Raw genomic sequence first — 26,947 nt, forward strand, 5'->3', positions numbered from 1 at the left:
TTTCTGGATTATTTTTCTTACTCATAAGGCTTCCAGTATTCTAGATGCTAATGACTCCAATATTGATATTTCTAGCCCAGTTCTCTTATTATAGATTATACTCTATATACCTATTGGGTATTTCTGCTTGGAAATACATAGTCATCTTAAACTCACATATACCCACCACAGTCATCTTCCTCCTTACATAACATGCGAATCCCCTTGTGGTAATTACCCCAATGATTGCACACCCTACAATTTACCACGTGAGACCCAAACTTGGGTGTTTTCTCTGACTTCTCTCTGCCTCTTATTCTATAATCCAAGTAATCACCTAATTCTATAGATTCCACCTCCATTTTCTTTTTGCTTCTCTCCCTCCCAATACCACTAATTTCAGTCTTACATCACATCACTTGTTTAGATTATATAACCTCTTAGCTGGTGTCCTGAAATCCATTCCCTCCAATCTAGCCTCTGCACTTCAGTAATCTTTCTAAAATGTAGATTTTTTCATGGTATTTACCTGCTTATACTGCTTCAGTGATTTTCCATTGTACTTAGGACAAAGCCCAAACTTCTTACAAATTCTATATTCTGACCCTTTCAAGTGGCTCATCCTTCCCTGTCATTCTAAATTCCTGCTATATTAAACAACCCAAAGTTCTCACGCTTATATGCTTATTTGGCTTTATTCATATGCTATTTTCTTTGCTTGGCTGCTTCCCACACCCACCTATCCTTCATCTGGTACACAGTAGGCACCTACTAAATATGTAGAGAAAAAACAATTTACTGCACATAAAATAAAAACTTTGTTCTGTTGGGGAAAAGAAGTTCAATAGTATAAAGTCTATTATTATTTCTGTAAAGAAAATTTAAATGAAATCAAGAAATGATTGAGTGTTACGCAAAACAGAGTTTGGTGTACATAAATTCAATTGAATATATGGTGACTTGGATCCATGGCTTCAATAAATCCAACTTATTTATTAGACCACTTGAAACTCTTTCAGTAAGTATACCACATGTTGCCAAAATTATTTATCTGGTGTGAGATTCACTTTAATAAAAGTCAAAATGTTCTTGTGATTGTTCTGAACATATGTGAAATAACTTGTCATTCTTGGGTCACATTTTTAGGGAGAAAGTTAGGAGGTATAAGAAAATGTCCAGGGTGAAACTGTGATTATAGCTACTAAAATATTTTTACATGAGTAAACATGGACTCATGAATTTTGAAAAGCATTTATTTGAAAAAATAAAAATTAAAAAAAGAAGCATTTATTTGCATACATGTGTGCAATATGGGTGCAACAAGGCATTTAGTTGGGTTGTCTGTTGCAAAGATAGTTGAATATTCTAGTTAAACCCCATCTTTACTGAAACATATCCAGTTAAATTGGGATTTAAATCATACTGATTGGTGGAATTGGGTGGTGCCTCTTTTCCACATTTCTATTTGCATCTATTAATTTAGGAACTTTTTACTCTAACCTCATGCAATCTGGGTGTGTGCAAATATCTATAATGCAATGGAGTAGTCTTCAACTTTGTAAGATAGTGGGGGGGGGGGAAGACCTGGAGAGGAAACTCACTAAGGAAATATGGTCTCAATAGAAAAAAACAGGTTCAAGATTTGGAAGGAGTTGTTAGTTACCAGTGCAGTGATGGCTACTTTTTACCCAATTCAACTCAACCATTCTGGATACATGAGTGCTTTGGGAAATTTTTTTTTTCTTTTTTTTTTTTATATGAAGTTTATTGACAAATTGGTTTCCATACAACACCCAGTGCTCATCCCAAAAGGTGCCCTCCTCAATACCCATCACCCACCCGCCCCTCCCTCCCACCCCCCATCAACCCTCAGTTTGTTCTCAGTTTTTAACAAAAAAAAAAAAAAAAAAAAAAAAAAAAAAAAAAGGACGTTAAAGTGGGAGAGAGCCAAAGCATAAGAGACTGTTAAAAGCTTTGGGAAATTTAACAAATCAGGCACAAGCCTGCCACAAAGATAGCCTTTGTGGCCACCTTTATGGACTGTGTCAGGGAGAGAGGGGGTAATCCTTCCTCTGTGAAATATTTCCTGAACTGTGAGTAGTGAGACGCAATGACAGTGTGACACCAGTGCATATCAAGATACGGTGATGACCAAGGCTGATCATTGTCGCTTCTATCCTTTAGATGTGTGTTAGAGATCACTCATGTCCTTGAAGTATATCAGTGCCGTTTCAGGGTGTATACAAATATGCCTGGAAATCCTCTAAAATATCAGGGAGGTGAATGAAGCAAAAATACTGGATTACAATTAATCAAAATAAGAGTTTGGAGCATTAGGTAAGGGATATTTATATATATGAACTCCTTTGTACATAAAGCTGTTACAACTGTAATATCCCAGTTAGAAAATGTTAACAGAAATGGTATTAGCTGATCCTGTTACCTGTTACCTTATTTCCCATCAAGTTAAGAAACTTACAGGGCTATAGAAGAGAATATATATTCTTTGTATTTGGAGTCAATCCCTTATTGGAGATAAATCAACATTTGTGATGTACCAAAGAAAATATCATCATTTATCTCAGCGCTTTAGTTGTACAAATTAAATACATTCAGGGTTATTGACATAGTAACTGATATAATAAAAAGCTATCTAGAGTTTACTTTGGTAGAATAATTCATTTTATTATTCTGGAACAAAACCTTTCGTACAATACTTATGACCTCATTAAAAACATAAGTAGGACACTTACATTTTCAATTTTATTTTACTGTATTTTAATGAAAAACTTTGTGTTAGATTGAGAGATACAAATATAGAGATTAGTAAATATTTCAGGGAAGGAGCCTCCAGAAACCACTTCTTTGAATATGTAGGACCAAATGCTTGCTGTCCACTTTCACTTTTAACACAATTTTTTTGGTTTTCTTTGGATAATTGTTCTGTTTTAGAACTATGAAAACGAGGGGAAATTAATGCAAGAATTTTGTTTCCTAGGCTCCCACAGAAATAAATCTGTTTCAGGGTATATTATAAGACTGAAAATATTTGCATTTCTGAGCACATGATTAGGCAGACAGAAATTATTCTTCAAATAATATGGCAATGGTGATTTCCCAAAAATGGCATATTGGGTTATTGTGACCAATTGTTCACTCCCTCTCTGTGAAAGAATTGTTCACGTACACTCTTTGCTATGCTACTTTGCAGTTCTATAAAAGTTTCACTAGACACGGTCAGGTGTATTTTCCCTGCACCATTGACTCTGGGCTTCTCCATGCAGCTTGCTTTGGCCAATGGATTATTCAGTGGGTGTGATAGGTATGGAGGCTTTATTGTGTGTCCACGCTTAGGCTTGCCCTCTCACACTTCTACTATCTGCCATAAGATGCCTGCAGCAGCTATGGTCCAAGGAGTATGAGAAGACATACGGAATAGCGTGAACACAAGCCATAGCCTGGAGCCAAGATCAGAACATCTCAGTTGGGGTCAGTAGATCTAAAGGCTACATATGGTGCTTTAAGTGATAAATAAATGTTTACTATTTTAAGCCACAGGAATTTAGACTTTTGGGGTTGTTAAGCAGCAAAATTGCCCCAAAACCCCATCTGGTGTATTCAGTATCTTCCCACACTTTTTCTTATAACTCTTATTTTCTTATAAGAGAATTTCTTTGATAACTCTTCTATGATATTCATTCCTCTTATAACTTTTCTATGGTATTCAAACAGTCATATAGTATCTGTGGGAAAATGTTTTTTTAGGTAATCCCCCAATTTTTATGTGAAATATATTCCAAAATACCATGTATTTGTTTTTAAATTTTTCAAATAAATGGTACTTTTATTTAAAAATTAATTTGAAATCACTTTTAAAGTGCTTATTTTTAGTAAAAAGACTGGATAGTAAGTATTTTTAGCAGGGAAAAGTCACTTAGCATAACGAAGGTTACTTTCAAAATTTCTATTTATAGCATAGGCAGTTCAGCTGCTTGCAGGAAATCAATACTTTATCAGTCTTAAGTTATATTTTGAGTTTTTCTTATACAGTTTAACATTTGGAGTTAAATTAAAATTAAATTGGCATAGTTTATCAGTTTAATAATGATAACAATTTAAAATATGTAATATTAGGTTTATACCAATCAGTTTCTCTTAACAAAATAGAGGAAATGTTATAGAACAAAACCAAAACCCAACAAGAAACAAACAAATAAAAACAGATGAAAAATGTTTTGGATTAGGAGTATGTAGCTTTGGGATGCTAACCAAATTTTGTGTCTGACTGTGGCCACTTTTGTACCTTCTTAATCTCGTAGAAATGCTATAACAAATAAATGACTTGGAAGGGAGTGTCATTTTTGAAATATCTGGAGCATTGTAATTTAAGTTCATGCCCAAGACATTAGGAAATAGGCCCTTCAGAGGAAACACACTAGAGACATTTCAACAAGTAAATAATATTGTGAAAGGTCTTCCAGCGGTTTAGAGCAAAGGCTCTATAAAAATCCAAAGTAACATTATTAATAATTTGTATTTACCACAGTGTCTTTCTCTGGGGATCTCTTGAAGCACTTTGCAAAACTTCGTAAGTATCTTTATTTTCATAGATAGCAGAAGCTATATTCTAACCCATTCCATGTGTCATATTTATTTAATGTATAACTAGATTTGCACATCAAGAATCAGGACAAAGCACTTTCTGCAGAGTGATAATTTCACAGCAGAGTCATGGAACTTTTTGGAAGAAAGAGCAATCCAGCATTATCTTCTAATGCCACCTCAGGGCTCTGCTTATACCTGCCTCACCTTTCTCATTCTAATTGGAGCAAACTTAGACCAATGTCAAGGTTTCATCGTTTCTAACAACTGGATATACCAGAACATCATTGGAGTTGGAGAATTCAGGAATTATTTATTCCTGTTGCCTCCTTTTTTTTTTTTCCTCTGACAAACTCCCATCCTTGTCCTTTGTTTGCAAATCTCACTTCCTGCCCCACTTACAAACTACCTTTTATTCTGCTTTGGGAAGGCAGCAGGATTCAGAGAAAGGGCTATGGATCAGGCATCTATAAACCCTTGTCCAAGTGCTGACTTAGCTGGGGGTTAAGAGAGAGGAAAGGGAGCAAAAGGGAAGCAGAATAATTTAGTCGGGTTAAAATAGTGCCTACCATATAGAATTGTTGAGGAAATTAAGTGAGTAAAGCACATAGAAGATGCTTGGCATGTTGGAAGCATTGATAAGTGCCAAGTCTTTATTCTCGTCTTCTGCTTTGCAAGCTCACTCACTTTGCAATTCTGTATTGAGGGCTGTACAGTTAATGTCTGAAGTATCCTTAAAGTTATCTTTGAATGATGTTAATTCGTAGATTACCTTCAGCAAACTTGATAATTCTCATCTTTATAAAAAAATTTCTAATCTTGTAATATGCTTGCCAGGGTTTCATAACAGAATTCTGTTGGCTTCTTAAATGAGTTAGGAAGTGCTCCCATATTTTCTTTTCTGGAAATCTTTGTGTAAGATGGACATTATCGCTTCCTATAATGTTTAGAAAATTTCACGGTTAAGGCCATCTAGTCATGAATTTTACATGTGGGAAGAATTCTATTTCTGGATTCAGTATCTCAAACTGTTATAGTCTTTTAATATTTCCTATTTCTTATCTCAATTTGGTTAGCACTTTTTGCTACTTTCCACTTCACCTAACTTTGGAAATTTGTAAGCCTAAATTCTTCATAATATTCATAATATTCTCTTAGCTTTTAACCTCCCTTTTTTATCCAGCTGTTGGCTCTTTATGCTTTTTGTTGTGTGTTCTTAGTCATTCTTACAAGAGCTTATCACTTTTTAAGACTTTTCAAAGACCCTACGTTAGGGTTACCCAAGAGCATATGATTCTTACATTCTAGAATGATCTTGACCAGCCTGGGCTAGCACAGTTTGGCTACTCATTTGCTTAGATATATGTTTTCAACTGTGGGATTCAATACAAATGCTTCAATTTATGTTGAGAAATATAAGTACTTTGGATAGTAGACAGCATAAATAAAGGCATAGACGAGCTGAAGACAGAGCAGAAGACATGATTCACTGTCTGAAGGCCATCTGGACATGCCTAAGGAAGAGTCAGATGCATGGGAAAAAGTAATTTCAGTTTGTTTACAGGATTATGTTTAGGAGTAACAATAGGCTTTTTAATAGGTTTCTCTAATGTAACTCAAAAACAGTTAATCCCAAACATATACTGAACAAACATATACTGAACAATCTGATAAACTGACAAGAAATTGACATTAAAGCTATTTGCAGCACATTGGTGTATGAAGAACTATAGACTAATAGAGTATTTTAAGATACTATATTAGCAAGCAAGTTTGAACATGGAGACGATGCATGATTGTGTAACAGCTGCTGTGAATATTAATAATACTGCTTAATGACTTTTGTTTTCCCATGGCATGCTCAAAAATTGTTTTAAATTAATTTTTTAAATGACTGTTCCTCATGCCTTTTAGCAGTTTGAGCACAGCATTAATTCAGTTTACCCTGATGAGCTAATGCCTTTATAAATGCAAGTATACAACCATTCACAGGAACACCTAATTAAACAGTGTACCTTTTCTTGGGGTTACGTTTTAACAATTAAAGCTGTGTTTCAGGGATTAAATAATGGGGAGTTCATTTACTTTTAAAATTGCAATCAGGGATGGCAAATTTTGGCTGTAAATATTAAGTTATTTACCTTTATAAGGCTTTGTACTGTGCTGATCTGTTTAGTGTCTGGTATCTTCAAGATGAATTAAACATTGGTGCTTTTAGCATTTTATAATCCTAGATCATGCCAAACTGAAAATGGAAAAGCTCCTGGGGAATGTGACTTCTATTCTGAGCCAATCAGTATTTTTCACACTGATCTGTTTCAGGTTTGATAGATCTAATTTCCCATGTATACCATTTGTTTTCAGCATGCTCTTAGGATTTTGAACCCCAGTACATGACATTTGGATAATTTAAGCTGGCTTTGTACACAATAAAAAAGGATTCCCTCAAAATATGACTAGTGGTCTTTAAAAAGATAAATTTTATTACCATTTCTATAATATATGTAGAGCACTGATTATTTATTTTGGAGTTAGAGATATTGTGGGAAATATTTATTTTGACCATTGAAGATACAGAGTTAAGTTTCAAAGTCCTTCAATAGTGGATCAAAACACATATTGATAGAAACTAAAAACTAATCTCTGTATTTCAGTATAAAAAAGAAACCTATCTTTAGTTGTAGGAAGTATGTGAACATAGATAAACATAGAACATAGATTAACATGTGTGTTTTAAAATATAGACTGATTTTTGAAGATAGTTTATATAATTATGACCAAAAATATAATAGTGTCTGTTATGAGTAGTTAGGTGCTAGCATTGCCCTAGATACCTTTCAGACATTTTCCTATATAATTATTGTCACTGCATATATCACATATGTCACATATGTGTATTATCACATATTACGTGTGTATTAGTCATGTTGAGAAAGGCAGTCTTTTAATCCCCTTTTGCCATATATGAATGGGCCTTGAACCCAAAATACTTTCTTACCAAGGAATGAAGAATCCATACAGTTTGTACTAGGCTTGTCACCTTGTGTGGGAATATCTTTCCCTATTTCGGACTCAGTGTGTGTTCCTTTGTTATGTTTAAGGAAATGTATCATGTGGCATCTGTCCAGTCTCACTGCTATATCTGTCCCCTGCAGGTAGGAGACAGGATCCTTGGTTCTGCAGCAACACTAAGATAGATAAATGGGACTTGCTGGCTGTGGGGGACCAACGCTCACTAATGAAGCTGACCTTCTGTCTCTTCTCTGTGTGAGTAAAACATAGTTCCCTACCCAGTGCTTGACCTGTTGTGTTTTCCTTGGCAACTCAGATACCAAGATGAGGTGGGCAAAAATGTTCTGACTTCTACTCCTGGTAATTGGCAACCGATGATACTTGCTTGACAGTCCACCTTATACAACTGAAACAGCCAAGGCTAAGAATATTGGGAGACAGTTTCTTCATAGTATACATAGTATCAGCTCATATTCCATATTATTTTTTAAAGGATGTTTGTATAGCAAACTGCATAGGAAGGTATTATTAGTGTCTTGCACCAAGGTAAAGGGCTGAATTATTTTCCCCCGACCAGTATAATAAATATAGTATCTTCCTGTGTTTAACATTTTAGCTAACAGACTCCTTTAAAATCTCCTAAACTTGAAGTTTCTCAGGTGGCAAACTCACTGTGTGCCTAGCATCTACATGGGCCTGCCTCCATATCACTTCCATGGGATTTGAGGGACAAGGGGGAATTGAAGTGAGCATGAAACCATGCTGATTTCCGCGCCATTAATAGTGAAGTTCTTTGTCTATGATCTAGTTGTTTCATCTGTCTACCAGAATCTATAAAACTTGTGATAGGCAAATTTGTTGGCTTTCAAGTGTGGTAAAATCTTAGACTCTTCACAGTTCTTGGCAAAGGGAAATTAATTATCTTGATGAAGACAATGTAGACAGTGAGTAGCAAAGTTTTTTGATATGTGAGACAAGATTGGTCTCCTAAAGTTAGCTTACATGCTATTTGCCTTTCTAATAGCTGCAGGCATCAATATGGAAGATGTAGTGTTGCACAAACTTAAATCTGCTCATTTTATGATGGTGCTTTTTGCTAAACAGAAGTTTATTTTTATATCAAAGTTATCAGTTGTCTTTCTTCATAGCTTCAGGATTTTGTGTCATAGTTAGAAAATCTTTGTCATACCTGGTCATAAAATCATTTACTTTGTTTTGTCCTAGTAATTTCATGTCCTAGTAATTTAATGGTTCAGATTTAAATAATAGGACCATCAGGAATTTTCCCTGGTATATATTGTTAGATCCCGATAAAACCCATAAAACCTTGTTTGTTTGGTTTTTCTGTTTGTTTGTTTGGTTTTTTCCAAATGCTTATCAGGTTTTTCTGAAACAAATTTTCTTTGTAGTACATCATTTTCCTGATGATTTAAGATGAGAACTTTATCAAATATTAAAGTCTTGTTCATCTTAATTTCTGCATACATACTATGTCCATTGACATAATGTCAGTATCACTCTTAATTTCTGAGGCATGCACTCTCCCTCTCTCTCTCTCTGTGTCTCTCTCTCTCTCTATATATATATATTTTTTTTTTCTTAATGTTTATTTATTTATTTTGAGAGACAGAGAGAGAACACAAGAGGGGCATAGAGAGAGCAGAGAGAGAATCTCAAACAGACTCTGCTCTGTCAGTGGGAGCCTGACACTGGGCTCTATCTCATCTTGAGATCATGTCTTGAGTGGAGATCAAGATAGGACTCTTAACCAACTGAGCCACCCAGGCACCCCTCTAGAGTATACTTTAATATTTAATCACATTGCTTTTCTTTCATAGATTTTTTTTGCTATTATTTTACTTTTCATGACTTAAAGTTACTTAAAATTACTTTTTCATATTTAAATACAAAAGCTAAGAGTGGAAATCCTTATCTCATTCCTGACCTCAGCTACAGAATATTCCATATTTCACTATTGAGAGCTCTGTTTGCTATTATAAGTTTCATGCTCTTTATCAGTTCCCTTCTGTACCTAGTTTGCTGAGAATTTTTATCACGCATGGGTGTTGATTTTTGTCAAATAGCTTTTCTTACACTCCTTTATTCTTCCAATGTTTTATAGTATTCATTAACCACATTTACAGATATATTTTGAAAGTTAAATCGGTCTTGCATTTCTGAGATGAATTCTATTTGTTTGTGACATATTATCATCGATAGCTGGATAGATGATAGATAAGCAGATACATTAGATTTGATTCACTTGTTTTGATCCATGTTCATGAGAGAAATGGTAACTGATGAGGGACCATAAGGTAAACTGAGGGCAAAGCACAAGCTAGCACACACCCCTCCTCTTAGGTGGGATATGAGTGAGATTCCTCATGCACTATTGGCTGCCCAAGAACAAAGGAAAGGAAAGAAAACAAAGAGTTAACTGATGGAGATCACAGACATGCAGGACATGAGTCTCCACCAGTTTACAAATATCTTAGTAAATCACAAGAAAAAGGCAATCTTATATCAATAGCCTAATCTCCAGAAACCTGTAGACTCAGTTTCCTGGAGTCCTAATATCACCTTTCCCTCCATAGTGATGTGGGGAACAAAGGCAAGAAGAAATAGCAGGTAAAATTAAACTTCCCTATAACCTGCAGCCCACTGACCAATACTTGAGGCAAATACAGAGTATACCATTTCTCCAGGAAACCCCTACTGTCATAATGTTAATGCCTTACTAGAGGGAAAAAAACCTTAACTTGACAATAGCAAAACCCCTGGCATATTATGAGTCCTCTTTGGCAATATCGAATTTTTTCTGGAGGCCTCCCTTTTGACTTTACCCCCTTGGTATATACCCAGTCACTCTTCACAACCACAGTGTAGCTCTTTCTGCCCATGGGTCCTGTCCCAGTGCTTTAATAAAATCACCTTTTTGCACCAAAGACATCTCAAGAATTTTCTTGGCCTTTGGCTCTACACCCCCAGCACTCCAAAACCCCATCAACTTTCCTTGGAATTAATCAGATATTGTTTATTTGTCATTCCATTTTGCCCTCTAATGTTTTGTTAGTACATACTTTTATCATGCTTTTAGTGAATTCCCTAAAAATTACAATATACAGTCTTGCCTTATCACATTCTTATAGTCCTTTTATTACTCCCCTTAAAATGTAAGAAGCTTTTGAAGGGTATGGAATATGCCACTCCAAAATACGACTCTGTGAGTTCAGGACATGCCACTCCAAAACATGCTACTTTGATATATTGATTTTTTTTTTTTGAGCTATAGCCACTTGAAAAACAGCAAATGCAGGGTAGGGCTTTCTCTGAATTCTTCTTATCTGCCTAAAGACTGATCCTCTGAAAGTAACTCCATTGTCAGAAATCCTCTCCCTGGGAATTTCATTAACCAGGGAAGATTCACTCTTCTCATAGGAAGGAGATTAGAAGGTGGCATCACCCCCAGACAAAGTGGATTACAAACCATCCTATCTGCTATCTTTTCTGCTAAGGGCCCCTTCATCTTTCCCCCAAATTATTTACTCTCCCCTAAGAGTAAATACCACCCTCCCCTTTCCTTATTAAGATATTTAAGCTTGAATTCTAAGCTATGTTTGGAGTGGGGGTTACTTCTTTCTCCCAGGCATTTCCTATGTATACATGAAGTTTACATGTTCATTGATGATGTTTTGGGGTGATGGTGGGGTAGTCTGGAGCTGACCACCAAGAAAGAATTCTTGAAGACGTCTTTGGTGCAAAAAGGTGATTTTATTGAAGCATGGGACAGGACTCATGGACAAGAACTGCACTGGGGTTGTGATGGTAGCTCATCATATACCCTCAGGTTGGGAGGGGGTCAGGGATGGAGTAAGTCTCTAAGGAATTTTGGAAGCAAGTTTCCAGGACCTTGTGGGGCTAGCTGTTGCTAGGAAAATGCCATTTTGTACCGTTTAATAAAACTTCAGTCATGAGACCCTTCAGATGTATATCAGGGGTACGTTAGCTTACAGTATGATTGCCAGCATATATCTCAGGGCAGCTTAGATAAAGGAAGTTGACTTACAATATCCTCAAGGTTGGGATAATGTTAAGCTAAGGTTCTCTTTTGCCTCTAGCAAAGTGTCATCATTGAGGCAGTTAAGCTACTAGAGGGAGGTCACTCTGCTTATTTCAAGCACTTGTCAATGGACTGTAGGCAGTAAGGGAATTTAATTTTTCATTTGCCTTAGTTTCCCACATTACCATGGCAAGTACTTAAAACCCTTTCCTTTGTTCTTGGGTAGCCAGGAGTGTTCAAGGAATATCACACATATTCCACCGTGGGCGGGGGTGGGGGTCGCTAGCTTGTGCTTTACCCCTCAGCTTGTCTCATGCTGCCCATCATTAATAGACTGTTTTCTTTTACTAATCTGTTATCACAAGGATTTCAACTAAAAACTCAGAAGGGTACAGGGAAAATTATTTTTCCTCCCTGTATAAAGCAGATTTTACATGAAATTTTAAATTTATGTAGTTTTGGAATCATTTGTTTCATCAACCAGGAAATATTTTTTCCCAAAAATTAAAATGTTATTTCTTCTTCTAACATCAATACTCATAATAATGATATTTACACTTATTACATTTTTAGAGTGTACTTAGTATGCAAGTAAGTTTCACTCCTATCCTCTTCAGAAGGTTTCACTTGCCTCTCTCACAGATTTTACAACTTCCATGTATCTATAATCTGAAGGTCTTGAGTTCAGTCTCATAAAACTTCCATGTATCATTTTGCTACCCTGTTTTATATTCAGAGAAAGTCTCAGCATTTTAAATCCTTTTTAATTGCTATTTATATAAGAAAGCTACATAAATATCTGTCCAAAATCAGTGTAACTGCTGATAATGAATATTGCTTTGTTGCATACACCTAAAAAGATTTAATTTCCAAAGGACTCTGGCTACAGAATTCTTTTGGCAGTTAAAGTACTTGCTGTTTTTATGAGAATTTTATCATATTTCATATACAAGAAGATTGCCAAAGTGTGAGTTATCAAATCTATAGGATTGTGTTGCAAAATAAGCTGCTAAAGAAGCATGATTAGCTAATTACGTCTAATGAGTCTGAAAACAAAACACCTCCTCCAAACAGGAAGTATTAGGAAGGGATCTTTTTTCTTTCTTTCTTTCTTTCTCTCTCTCTCTCTCTCTCTCTCTCTTTCTTTTTTTTTTTTTGCCTCTTGTGCCTTCTTAGTAAGAAGGGTTGACTGTTTTCCCTAAAACTTATGTTTTGTTTGCTTAACAAGCTGATACCTGCCGATAAAATGGCTTTATTTCCAAGTGATAAATTATCTTAATTAACTTTAATTGTTTGTAGACAATTTTATGCAAATGGAAACATTTAAGAAATAGAATTATAAAGATATTTTTATTAACATGTTTTATTTTTATTTTTTTAAATTTACATCCAAATTAGTTAGCATATAGTGCAACAATGATTTCAGGAGTAGATTCCTTAGTGCCCCTTACCCATTTAGCCCGTCCCCCCTCCCACAATCCCTCCAGTAACCCTCAGTTTGTTCTCCATATTTATGAGTCTCTTCTGTTTTGTCCTCCTCCCTGTTTTTATATTATTTTTGTTTCCCTTCCCTTATGTTCATCTGTTTTGTCTCTTAAAGTCCTCATATGAGTGAAGTCATATGATTTTTGTCTTTCTCTGACTGACTAATCTCACTTAGCATAATACCCTCCAGTTCCATCCACGTAGTTGCAAATGACAAGATTTCATTGTTTTTGATTGCTGAGTAATACTCCATTGTATAAATATACCACATTTTCTTTATACATTCATCCATTGATGGACACTTGGGCTCTTTCCATACTTGGGCTATTGTTGGTAGTGCTGCTATAAACATGGGGGTGCATGTGTCCCTTTGAAACAGCACAAAATGCCTAGAAGTGAAATTGCTGGGTCATGGGGTAGTTCTATTTTTAGTTTTTTGAGGAACCTCCATACTGTTTTCCAGAGGGGCTGCACCAGCTTGCATTCCCACCAATAATGCAAAAGAGAGCCTCTTTTTCTGCATCCTTGCCAACATCTATTGTTGCCTGGATTGTTCATGGCAGCCATTCTGACAGGTATGAGGTGTTATCTCATTGTGGTTTTTATTTGTGTTTCCCTGATGATGACTGATGTTGAGCATTTTTTCATGTGTCAGTTGGCCATCTGGATGTCTTCTTTGGAGAAGTGTCTATTCATGTCTTTTGCCCATTTCTTCACTGGATTATTTGTTTTTTGGGTGTTGAGTTTGATAAGTTCTTTATAGATTTTGGGTAATAACCCTTTATCTGATATGTGATTTGCAAATATATTCTCCCATTCTGTCAGTTGCTTTTTAGTTTTGCTGATTGTTTCCTTCACTGTGCAGAAGCTTTTTATTTTGATGAAGTCCCAGTAGTTAATTTTTGCTTTTGTTTCCCTTGCCTCCAGAGATGTATTGAGTAAGAACTTGCTGTCGCCAAGATCAAAGAGGTTTTTGCCTGATTTCTCCTCGAGGATTTTGATGGTTTCCTGTCTTACATTGAGGTCTTTCATCCATTTTGAGTTTATTTTTGTGTATGGTGTAAGAAAGTGGTCCAGGTTCATTCTTCTGCATGTCGCTGTCCAGTTTCCCCAGCATCACTTGCTGAAAAGATTGTCTTTATTCCATTGGATGTTCTTTCCTGCTTTGTCAAAGATTAGTTGGCCATATGTTTGTGGGTCCACATCTGGGTTCTCTATTCTGTTCCATTGATCTGAGTCTGTTCTTGTGCCAGTACCATACTGTCTTGATGATTACAGCTTTGTAGTATAGCTTGAAGTCTGGGATTGTGATGCCTCCTGCTTTTTTTTTTTTCTTTTTCAAGATTGCTTTGGCTATTTGGGGTCTTTTGTGGTTCCATACAAATTTTAGGATTATTTGTTCTAGCTCTGTGAAGAATGCTGGTGTTACTTTCATAAGGATCACGTTGAATATGTAGATTGCTTTGGGTAGTATTGACATTTTAACAATATTTGTTCTTCCTATCCAGGAGCATGGAATCTTTTTCCATTTCTTTGTGTCTTCTTCAATTTCTTTCATCAGCTTTCTATAGTTTTCAGTGTATAGACTTTTCACCTCTTTGGTTAGATTTATTCCTGGGTATTTTATGGTTTTTGGTGCAACTATAAATGGGATCAATTCCTTGATTTCTCTTTCTGTTGCTTCATTGTTGGTGTACAGGAATGCACCTGATTTCTGTGAATTGATTTTATATCCTGCAACTTTGCTGAATTCATGAATCAATTCTAGCAGTTTTCTGGTGAAATCTTTTGGGTTTTCCATATACAGTATCATGGTATCGGCAAAGAGTGAAAATTTGACTTCCTCCTGGCCGATTTGGATGCCTTTTCTTTGTGTTGTCTGATTGCAGAGGCTAAGACTTCCAAGACTATGTTGAATAACAGTGGAGAGAGTGGACATCCTCTCTTGTTCCTGGCCTTAGGGGGAAAGCTCTCAATTTTATCCCATTGAGGATATTAGCACTGGGTCTTTCATATATGGCTTTTATGATCTCGAGATATGCTCCTTCTATCCCTAATTTCTTTGAGGGTTTTTATCAAGAAAGGATGCTGTATTTTGTCAAATGCTTTCTCTGCATCTATTGAGAGAATATTATGGATCTTGTCCTTTTTTTTATTGATGTGATGAATCACGTTAATTGTTTTGCGGATATTGAACCAGCCCTGCATCCCAGGTATAAATCCTGCTTGGCTGTGGTGAATAATTCTTTTAATGTAGGATACAGTTGGCTAATATCTTGTTGAGGATTTTTTCATCCATGTTCATCAGGGAAATTGGTCTATAGTTCTCCTTTTTAGTGGGATCTCTGTCTGGTTTTGGAATCAAGGTAATGCTGGCTTCCTAGAAAGAGTTTGGAAGTTTTCCTTCCATTTCTATTTTTTGGAACAGCTTCAAAAGAATCGGTGTTAATTCTTCCTTAAATGTTTGGTAGAATTCCCCTGGAAAGCCATCTGGCCCTGGACTCTTGTTTTTTGGCAGATTTTTGATTACTAGTTCGATTTCCTTACTGGTTATGGGTCTGTTCAAATTTTCTGTTTCTTCCTGTTTCAGTTTTGGTAGTTTATATGTTTCTAGGAATTTGTCCATTTCTTCCAGATTGCCCATTTTATTGGCATACAATTGCTCATAATAGTCTCTTATTATTGTTTGTATTTCTGCTGTGTTGGGTGTGTTCTCTCCTCTTTCATTCTTGATTTTATTTATTTGGGTCCTTTCTGTTTTCTTTTTCTTTTCAATCAAACTAGCTAGGGGTTTATCAATTTTGTTAATTCTTTCAAAGAACCAGCTTCTGGTTTCATTGATCTGTTCTACTGTTTTTTTGGTTTTGATAGCATTAATTTCTGCTCTCATCTTTATTATTTCGTGTCTTCTGCTGGTTTTGGGTTTTATTTGCTGTTATTTTTCCAGGTCCTTAAGGCATAAGGTTAGGTTGTGTATCTGAGATCTTTCTTCCTTCTTTAGGAAGAACTGGATTGCTATATACTTTCCTCTTATGACCACCTTTGCTGCATCCCAGAGGTTTTGGGTTGTGGTCTTATCATTTTCATTGACTTCCATATACTTTTTAATTTCCTCTTTAACTTCCTGGTTAACCCATTAATTCTTTAGTAGGATGTTATTCAGTCTCCAAGTATTTGTTTCCTTTCCAATTTTTTTCTTGTGGTTGATTTCGAGTTTCATAGCATTGTGGTCTGAAAACATGCACGGTATGATCTTGATCTTTTTGTACTTGTTGAGGGCTGATTTGTGTCCCAGTATATGGTCTATTGTGGAGAATGTTCCATGTGCACTGGAGAAGAATGTATAATTCCCCTGCTTTAGGATGAAATGTTCTGAATATATTTGTTAAGTCCATCTGGTCCAGTGTGTCATTCCAAGCCATTGTTCCCTTGTTGATTTTTTGATTATATGATCTGTCCAGTGTTGTGAGAAACATAAAGATTTAATAGGGAACATGAGCAAGAGCCTGAGGAAAAATAAAACTTTCCATTCTTTTTGAAGTTTGAAATTGATGATAATGTTGACGATAACAATTAAAGATGGAGTGGGAAAAAGAAAAAAAAATGGTAATTTGCATGACTAGGGATCCAAACTTTGGATATTGAACAAAATCAAAGAAAACATACATAGCTTGCTGTTTGGTATGTGAGTGTGGTTCTGAAACAGTTTTTGCTCAGATAAATCAATATTTCAGTCTAGGTATTTTTTTTGAACACTTTGCTGGAATTGTGGCTAAACAGTTTACACAAGAAATTGAAAGTCCGTTAGAAGAAATTTCACAACATTCTGCTGCCAGATTGCATTCTTTCAAGAGTTTAGTTACACTTACTTCCTAAGGTCAATGCATTTCTTTTCCATATATTTAAAATTGTGATTGATAGCGTGACTTGAAAATACAAATATTTTTAGACAAACGGCTTTCTTTGTATTTTATATGAAAATTGTGATCTCTTTAACTTTAAAAATTTATTTATCTCACCCATAACTAGAAGTTTATGGTTGATCTTAAGAGGCTTTAAGAAAAAATTTGGTATTTGGTGTTTTTAAAAAAATCATTAAGGAAAAATAACTTATTGTGTAAGGCACTATATATTATATAAGACACTCTTTGAAATATAAATATGGATAAGACTATAAAGAATCCTGGAAGACATACATAGAAGGAATCTCTTTTTGGTTCTTCCTGGATTTATTTCTTGAGTTATCAAAATGCATTTTTTTGTTTTGTTTTGTTTTTATTTATTTTTGAGAGAGAGAGAGAGAGAGAGAGAGCTGGGAAGGGGCAGAGAGAAAGAGAGGGAGACACAGAATCTGAATCAGGCTCCATGCTTTGAGCTGACAGCACAGAGCTGGATGTGGGGCTCGAACTCATGAACCATTAGATCATGACCTGAGCTGAAGTCAGACCCTCAACCGACTGAGCCACCCAGGTGCCCCAAAATACATATTTTAACTTAATTATACTAATCATAACGTGTAACAAAACATTAGTTGTTTCGTCTGCCTTTCTTCCTTAAAGGAGCTACATTTGTCTTTTGTTGACCTTTGTTTCAGATGGGAATCACACTCTTTGTAAGTCCTTGCCTCCTTTATCACAGTGATTGGCCTATGAGTGAGCACCTGTGCTGACAGCTCAGAGCTGGGAGCCTGCTTTGGATTCTGTACCTCCCTCTCTATCTGCCCCTCCCTCTCTCTCTCTCTCTCTCTCTCTCTCTCAAAAAATATATAAACAAATATTTAAAAAAAGTTCTAAGAGTATCAGTTTAGAGGCCACTAGTACTTTGCACATGTGCAAAAAGCTGGTAGATAGATAATAACGAACCTGTGAGAAAGAAGAAGCAATGAGTTGGAAAAAAAAGAGGAAAGATATTGACAGTAAACATGTTACTAATTTTAGTTTTTGAAGGCCAGCACCACACTCCTTCCTTCAACTTGATTGACTCAAAATTTATTTTTTGTCTAATCTAGCTCAATGACAGTTTCTGTAACCAAGAGTTTTGAACACTGTATTTCTTCCTTATTTGACTCTTAATTACCTTCTATTCATTTAATAGCTTCTCCTCTCAGTGTAGATATTCCCCAAAATTCCTTCTTCTCTTCCCTTATAGAGAAACTTTTCTTACTTTTCTGTCTATGTCTTTCCTTCCCTTAAGTGATAGAACCTTGACTGGCTCCATATGCTCATTACTTTCTCAAACATTATCCTTCTGCATTTTTGCTTTTATTTCTACCATTCTCCTAAAAACTGTTTCTCAAAGTTCCTAGAAAACAAATTCAATATGAGTTGAAAAGTTTTTAATGCCTTCTCTGTACCAGACTCTTTCTGGTACTGAGTGAAGAAGACTAGGGGTGCAAAAGACAAGTCCCTCCTATGATGGAGCTCACATTCCAGTAGGGGAAATAAGTCATAAATAAATGCATTTTTTGAAGGAAAAAAAGGTAAATTTGAGCACAAAATGGAATTTTTGCTAGTGATAATAAAACATAATACATTAAAATTGGAGCAACTTGGTTCCCCCAGATTAAAATGATAAGGTAGTATTTATAGTTCAGTTTTGTAGACAGGAATCAACAGTTCTAAGTGGATACTCTTTATATTTGATGAAAAAATAATTTACTTTGATTGATATTGATGAAAAAATAATATATTGTCTTTGATAGGACAAAATAATTCCTTTTTCCTGGTTTAGCTCATTATATAAGATTTTTAGTACGGATCTCTCCTCCAATGCTTATTATTTAATGTAAGACTTAAAATATCAGTCTTTTAGAAATAAAATTTCCAGACCACAGTATGTGATATATTCCATGTTGAATTGAGGATCAAATTTAGCTCAAGGCAAAGATTCACCTTTTTAATGTATAATACAAAATCATTATTTTAGACGTTTATGTTATATAACTAGATGACTCAACATCAGGAAATAATAACTGCTATGGGGAAAACAATGGCAAGGAAAAGAGAATCGAAGGGGTAGGTCTGTTTTTGTCTGGTAAGGAATGGACTTATTGAGGGGGTGACATGTATGAAGTGAAGGTAGTGTAAAGATTAAGGAGGTAGAAGGAACAGGATGTCTAGGCACCTGGGTGGCTCAGTTGGTTAAGTGTCTGACTCTGGATTTCGGCTTACGTCATGATCTCATGGTTTGTGGGTTTGGGCCCACATTGGGTTCTGTGCTGATAGTGCAGAGCCTGCTTGGGATTCTCTCTCTCTCTCTGCTTCTCCTCCACTCATACTCTTTCTCTCACTCTCTCAAAATAAATAAACATTTAAAAAAAGAAAAAGAAAAGGAAGGAACAGCAGGTGGAAAAGCCTTGAGGTGGGAATTCACCTGGCATGCTAAAGAAGTAGCCTGAAAGCTAGAACAGGATTAGCAGGAGAGCTGGAGGGGCGGGGAAAGTCAGAGATGCCAGGATCAGTCTGAGCAGTGCATTTGGAAGCCTTTGGAGTGCTTTGAGAGGCAAATGAAATGATCTAAATTTTGTGTTTCAAAGTCCACCAAAGCTGCTCTATGGACAACTGTGGGTAGTCAGACAACTGCTCCCTTCCAAGGGCATCTGTGTTACAGAAGGGTGGAAGAGACACTGGTCCTTGTCTTACAGAGTTGAAGAGTGAATCTCATGAACAACAGAGAGTGAGCAAAGCAATAGAATTTATTGAGAGAAAGTACAAAGCTCTGAAGTGTGAGAGGGGTCCTCACTGGGTAGCCACCAAGGATTTTTGTCCCTGACTTTTTATTGGGACTTGATCAGAAAGTTTGTGAGACTTCATGCATGGCACCTAGCTTGGGCAGGTCCAGAACACGTTTATCTTATCCTCTTCTTCCCAAACTCCACTGCCACTGCCACTTCCTCAGTCTCCAACTTGCAGCTGCAGTCTGCCTCCCTAAAGGTCCCTTATCTCTTCCTGCTTAATGTCAACCCTTTCCGCACTCACCTGCATTTAATGACTGCTCAACACTGCAGCATAACAGGCCGTCTCTCTCACTCCATCCTCATCATTCACCTTCAGAATTCCTTACAGGATCAGCTAAGGTTTCTCCTGAGACTGCCTCACAGCTGCAGCAACTTCTTCCTCTGCCCAGTTCCATTGCCTTCTCTTTCCTTCCACACAGTTTGATCCCAAGAGGTCGTCCTAAAGCACCCGAGTGTAGGCATGAACATAGGGACACCTTTGCATAATCGTCATCCTCCACAACCTTCATACATAATTGGATATGGGTAACACCTGCCTTCTTGAAATTGTTTTCTCTTTTGGCCACTATGCCATTCCACTTTTTAAAAAAAAATTTTTTTTTACATTTATTTATTTTTAAGAAACAGAGTGAGACAAAGTGTGAGCGGGGGAGGGGCAGAGACAGAAGAAGACACAGAATATGAAGCAGGCTCCAGGCTCTGAGCAAGTGGTCAGCACAGAGCCTGATGCAGGGCTCAAACCCACGAACTGTGAGATCATGACCTGAGCCAAAGTCGGACGCTCAACCGACTGAGCCACCCAGGCACTCCTATGCCACTCCACTCTTAATATTCCTTGTTTCCCAGGTCTCTAGTCTCCTATTGATGCAAAACTTATTTTGTTAAGTCCCTACACATGGTTATTCCATGCTGTGTGTCCACTGACATCATGTTGCTGTTTTTCCCTCATCTCCTCAGTGGCCTCACACATTACCATGATCTTACTATGTGACTTCAGGCCAAAGCTTGTGTGCTATAGGTCGAATTCCCTGGGAGGAAGACTCTGAGATGAGGATTAATATGCAGGAGGATTTGGGGGGAATAAAAATAAACCATAACTAAGAATAACTAATAAGCCATAACTAAGAATAAGCCATGGCAGGGGCCAGTTTTCTTTTTGCCAAAAGGCTATTTATTAGTAGGGCAGAGAAAGTGCTACACATAGTATATGTGCATGTTGCTAAGTCTTTTTAAAGGTCGTTAATGGTATTCCAATGAACAGAATGGGAAAATGAATCAGAGGCAAGCATAATTATATAAATTTGTATTTGGATGCCTGTGTCTAAGGATATCAAGCCAATGTGCTTGAAGGCTGTTTCCTATTCACTGACTTTAATAGTCAGATGAAATATCAAATGAATCCTTATGACATTTTTAGATGACATGAAACTGGGAGGTTTAAAAAATATGCTGGGTGGCAGAATTAGGTTTCATAAAGGTCTTGACAAGCTGGAATACTGGACCAAATCCAATAAGATAAACTTTAATAGTGACACATCAGGTCCTGTATTTGTATCCTCAAATCAACTACTTAGGTATAGTGTAAGGGAGATGGATTTAACAACAGCATATATAAAAAGGACCAAAGGCCATAGATCTTGACTCTGACTACACACTGCAATCACCTCAGTGATTTTAAATATCCCAGTGCACAGGATCTACCCTCAGAAATTCATGTTAATTGGCCACAGGGTAAGGACCAAACAGAAGTTTTTAAAAGCTTTTGAGGTGATTCACACGTCCAGTCAAGTTTTATAACCACTAGTTTTAGCATACTGTGATTAGCGCTGTGTGCATCCCTGCCTTCTCTCTGGGGCGGGGTGGGGGGGAGCATAAAAAGAAGAAGAAAGAAAGAAAGAAAGAAAGAAAGAAAGAAAGAAAGAAAGAAAGAAAGAAAGAAAGAAAGAAAGACTGAAGTAATCTAAAGAGAAGGAGCACAGGACATCATCCGCTGTAGCATGGGCTTTGGAGTAAGTAAAAGTTGTTCTGGTCCCAGTTCTACTTTCAAGACATGTTACCTTAATCTCTCTTGACCTTAATTTTCTCTTCAAGATGACAATGATAGTGCTTAATTCTTAGAGGTGTGTGAGCACTGAATAAGATTTTGCATGTAGAATGCTTGGTATGAGGTGTGGCAGGTAGTTAATGCTCAAAAATGTCAGTCGACATTGTTGAATTGGAGTAATAGAATTATCTAATTTAGAATGTTTAAACCAGAGTTTGCTCTTCTCTGGCCTAGATGAAACATAACAGGGTTTCATTTCTAAGCATTGGTCTTCAGGAAACATAGGCACCCTGGTTTCAGTTCTGGTTATGGGTCAGCAAACTAAATATGTATAAAGAACATTCCAAACCACTGGTAGTATTAGTCTGGTGACAAAAAAAAAAATATTTATTTAAATTGAAGTCCTGTCGTAAGGATCAAAGGTTTCATTATTCTGTACAAGTCAAAAAAGTGGAATTAAGACAAATGGACAGAAACTAATGGGGAGGGATATTCCAACAGTCAGAGCGTCTTCCTCCAGATGTTCTAATGGCCTCATCACAGATTGGACTGCATGTTGTGAAGGGCTTCTGGTGACCTTTGAGTTCACTGATGACCTCTGATTAAACATCTTTTCTGTCACTCTTTCCCTTCTCCATCCATTCCCACTCATCCTTCACACGGCTGAAAGGGAGTCTTCTTTACTAATTGAGCATGGATCATGGCTCTCTTTAGTGCAAAATCCTTCTGTGGCTGTCTATTACACACTGAATTAATACAAAGCTCTCTGCCTGGTATTTGAAGTCTTCTAGCACATGTTTCCAAGCATTTGTTCTAGTCTATTCTAGTCTCACCTACTGTCACTCCCCATTTCATCCTCTCCATGCTAGAAAAACATAGTTGTACCTCCTCAAATATATCTAGGCATTTTTGATTTTGTGCCTTCAGCTACATTCTTTCCCAGGTTAAATTGGAATTCTGTATCAATTAACAGCTCTAAGATGTTGTCATTTGAATAAAAATTATAATGTGGTCCCCCCATGAACATTTTTTGGTTTTACAAATCTAAAATAAATATACATTTTAGTACCTAAGTTAGACTTCTTACCTGGTAAATTACGCATTTGAATTCTAACCCTACAACCTTTACTCAGCAGCCTCAGACCAACACAGTAGATACAGAATTGCCATATGAGCCACTACAGCTTTATTGTTGAGCCCAGATTCACCTCACATTCTTCCCCAATACATTGCTTCTGGTTGGCCCTCGGTCAATGTATTATGATTGCAACAAATGGAGAAATCATTTTCCTATTCCTGTGGATGATCTTTAACATTTTTAAAGGACACTACAATCTTCATGGATCCACAAGTTTGTAAAAGGCATCAAGACATATATTTTCAAAATTTATATTTGGACATAATACTACCTATCTCACAATATAATTGTTGAGAGGTAGTGAATGCTTCTTCCCTATTCTTGATGATTCCTTCATGTGAAGGATTAATTTAACAGTCCTAGCTCCTCTCTGCCCTTTTACAGAGGCATTGAAATCATTATAAGGTTGGTTAATTCAGGAATATTAAATTCAGGTTGTTCTGTTCAGGCTCTGTTGCAATTAGGAATGGGCAGTCCACAGGATACATTGATCTGTACTGTCCCTCTAGGGGCAGGCTCCTCCCTTAATGGATGGTGACCTGCTAGGCTCAGTACTGCTGTCTCAGTGGCTAAATTGGCCTCATCTGGGGTTAGGAAGCCCATTGGCTTTTCACCTAAGCTATATGCTTGAACTCTTGATTTTATTAGTGAGAAAGATCATATTTTGAGAATTTTCTACTTTTTCCTTAAGTCTCAATTTTTTTCAGAACTGAGGTGGGGAACAGTGAGTTTCTTATGTACAGGTCAGCATGTAGCCGGATTCTCACATAGAGAGACGGGACACTGGGACAGAGGCTTTTCTGTCCAGGAAGCAACTTTATTCATAGTGCCAGCACTGGCTCAGTGGGTTCATACCCCTAAAACTGAGCCCCAAGCACAGTGGAGTGTAGCCTTTTATGCAATTTCTACTTCTTTGTCTCCCCTATATGGTGACATATAGTGTCACCATATGGTGACATATGGTACACGGTCCAAGTTACAGAGTCGAGTCAAAGCTCTGCATATGTGTATAGGAGTTGATTGGGCCACATTGCCTTCCTTTGTTCTGAGGAGGCCCCACCACATTCCTTAAGGAAGGGGTCTGCCACAAGCACATTTGTTTTTCATATCCTAAAGAAGTCTCTGCTAAAATGGAGAGATTTTCTAGTTTCTGCCTAATAATTGTTAGCATTTTACCCATCCCTTCAACTCCAAACTTTATAGAGATTTGCAAACCATAGTCCCAACTACTTATTAACCAAAATAATAAGATGTTGACAGAATAATGCTTTAATGTATGAAGTGAGTATAGCATCCCAGGCACAAATCATTTTTCTTTTTCTTTTTTCTTTTTTAATTAATAGATTTAATTAGGTGGGGGAATTCTGAGGTTTTGCAGAAAAACTGAGCACAAAATATAGAGGGTTCCCCCCTCCCCAGTTTCTTCTATTATTGTCATTTTGCATTAGTATGGTGTATTTGTTATAGTTGACGGGCCAGTGTTAATACATTATTTTTAACTAAAGTCAATAGTTTATATTACAGTTTATTCCTTTTTAAAAATTTTTCTTTAATGTTTATTTATGAGAGAGAGAGAGAGAGAGAGAGAGAGAGAGAGGGAGGGAGAGAGAGAGAGAGAGAGAGAGAGAGAATGAGAGGGGAAGGGGCAGAGGGAGAAGGAGACACAGAATCCAAAGCAGGCTCCAGGCTCTGAACTGGCAGCACAGAACCCAACATGGGACCCAAACCCATGAACTTCAAGATCATGACCTGAGCTGAAGTTGGATGTTCAACAACTGAGCCACCCAGGCACCCCTATTAGGGTTCATTCTTGTACGTTTTATGGGTGTTGACAAATGTATAATGACCCGTATCTGCCATTATAGTATCATACAGAGTAATTTTACTGCCCTAAATATCCTATATGCTCCCCCTATTCATCCTTCATTCCTCAAACCAACCACTGATCTTTTTATCTTCTCCATGATTTTACCTTTTCCAGAATATATTATTTGAAAAATTAGTATAATATAGTATGTAGCCCTTTCAGATAGGCTCCTCACACTTCGCAATATGCATTTAAGGTTCTTCCATGTCTTCTATGTCAGCACTAAAAAGGAACATTTCTTTTTAGTACTGAAGAAAATTCCATCGTATGGATGTATCACAGTTTGTTTATCCATTTACACATTGAAGGACATCTTGGTTGTTTCCAAGTTTAACAATTATGAATAAAGCTGCTATAAACTTTCACATGCAGGATTTTGTTTAGATGTAACTTTTCAACTCTTTCGGATAGGTGCCAAGGAACGTAATTGCTGAACATGTGATAATAGTATGTTTAACTTTATAAGAAATGGTCAAACTATCTTCCAAAGTGGCTATACGTTTTGCATTCCCACCAACAATGAATGAAAGTTCCTATCGTTCCATATCCTTGCTAGCATTTGATGTTGTCAGTGTTGTGGATTTTAGCCATTGCAAGAGGTGTGCGCTGGTATTTCGTTGTTTTAACTTGCATTTCTATAATTGTATATGATGTTGAACATTTTTCTTACATCTTATTTGCCATCTTTATATCTTCTTTGGCGAGATGTCGGTTCATATCTTTTGGCCATTTTTAAGTAAGTTGTTTTCTTATTGTTGAGTTTTAAGAGTTCTTTATATGATATAGTCATTTATCAGATATTATGTGAATATTTTCTCTAAAGATTATCTTCTTGTTCTCTAACAGTGTCTTTCACAGAAAAGTAATTTTGAATTTTAGTGGAGTCCAATGTATCCATTTTTTCTTTCTTGAATTATCCTTTTGGTATTATATTTAAACAGTTACCAAACTCAAGGTCAGCTAGATTTCTCCTGTGTTATCTTTTAGAAGTTTTGTAGCTTTGCATTTTACGTTTAGGCCTATGATCTCTCTTGAGTTAATTTCTGTGAAAGGTGTAAGATCTGTCTCTGGATTCTTTTTTTTTTTTTTTTTTTTTGCACGTGGATATCTCATTGTTCTGACATCATTTGTTGAAAAGACAGGCATAGCTTTTTATACTTATCATTTCTTTCTGAGAAAATTCTCTTTCCTCTCACCACTGCACATGTGACAGGTTCCACTGTCCAGTACCCAGGCTGTAACCAAGAAAATGACCAGAAGTTGATGCTTTATTGGTAATACGACAGGTATATGACACCAAGGTAATATGACACCAAGGTATTTATTTGGATCAGTTTTTTAGGTTGTATAATGCTTGATGTCTGACACATTGGCTCTGGCTACTTATTCACTGTTTACACAAATCTTGTAATACAATTTCTATGTAAAATTCCTGTCAAAAAATCACATTAACAGTGAAAGCGTAGACTTTCTGCTGCTATTACAACATTGATTGGCATTTAAATTCAGGAATATGCCAAGAAATTGAAGTTGTAGGCCTCATTTTGAGAAAAGAAGGGTCCTCACCAGTGTTTTTCAATGAGCATCAGTGTAATAACTGCATGATAAACAGCTAAGATAGTTGTTTAAAAAAATGCAGACTCATGTTCTACACTCAGATCTAGTGAAATCTGGTCTGTGGGAGGTGATTCTATCTCTTAACTTTTGATTGGACATTTTCCAAATATCTTTTGAACTGAGGACCAGGGAAGTAACCCTGGCTAAAGACCTTATTTTCTGAGGGTACCAGGTATTTTTACCTATCTTGGCATTCAAGTGGCAGAATTCCAAGCTTGTATGTCCAGTGAAAGAAGTATGCCTGAGTATTTGCTTGTGTTTGTGCTCTAGGGGGAGGGTATCTTTATCTAGATGTCTCAGATGCATTTCACATTTAACTTTTCTGAAGATGGTTATATTATCTTTGTACCAAAACTATACCTACTGCAGTTTCTTTCTTAGTGATTAGCATAAACACTGAGGTGCTC

Source organism: Lynx rufus, unplaced genomic scaffold (assembly GCF_022079265.1).
Source record: "Lynx rufus isolate CCGP_SWC_20201006 ecotype Redwood Valley unplaced genomic scaffold, mLynRuf1.p SCAF_13, whole genome shotgun sequence".
NCBI classification, from domain to species: domain Eukaryota; kingdom Metazoa; phylum Chordata; class Mammalia; order Carnivora; family Felidae; genus Lynx; species Lynx rufus.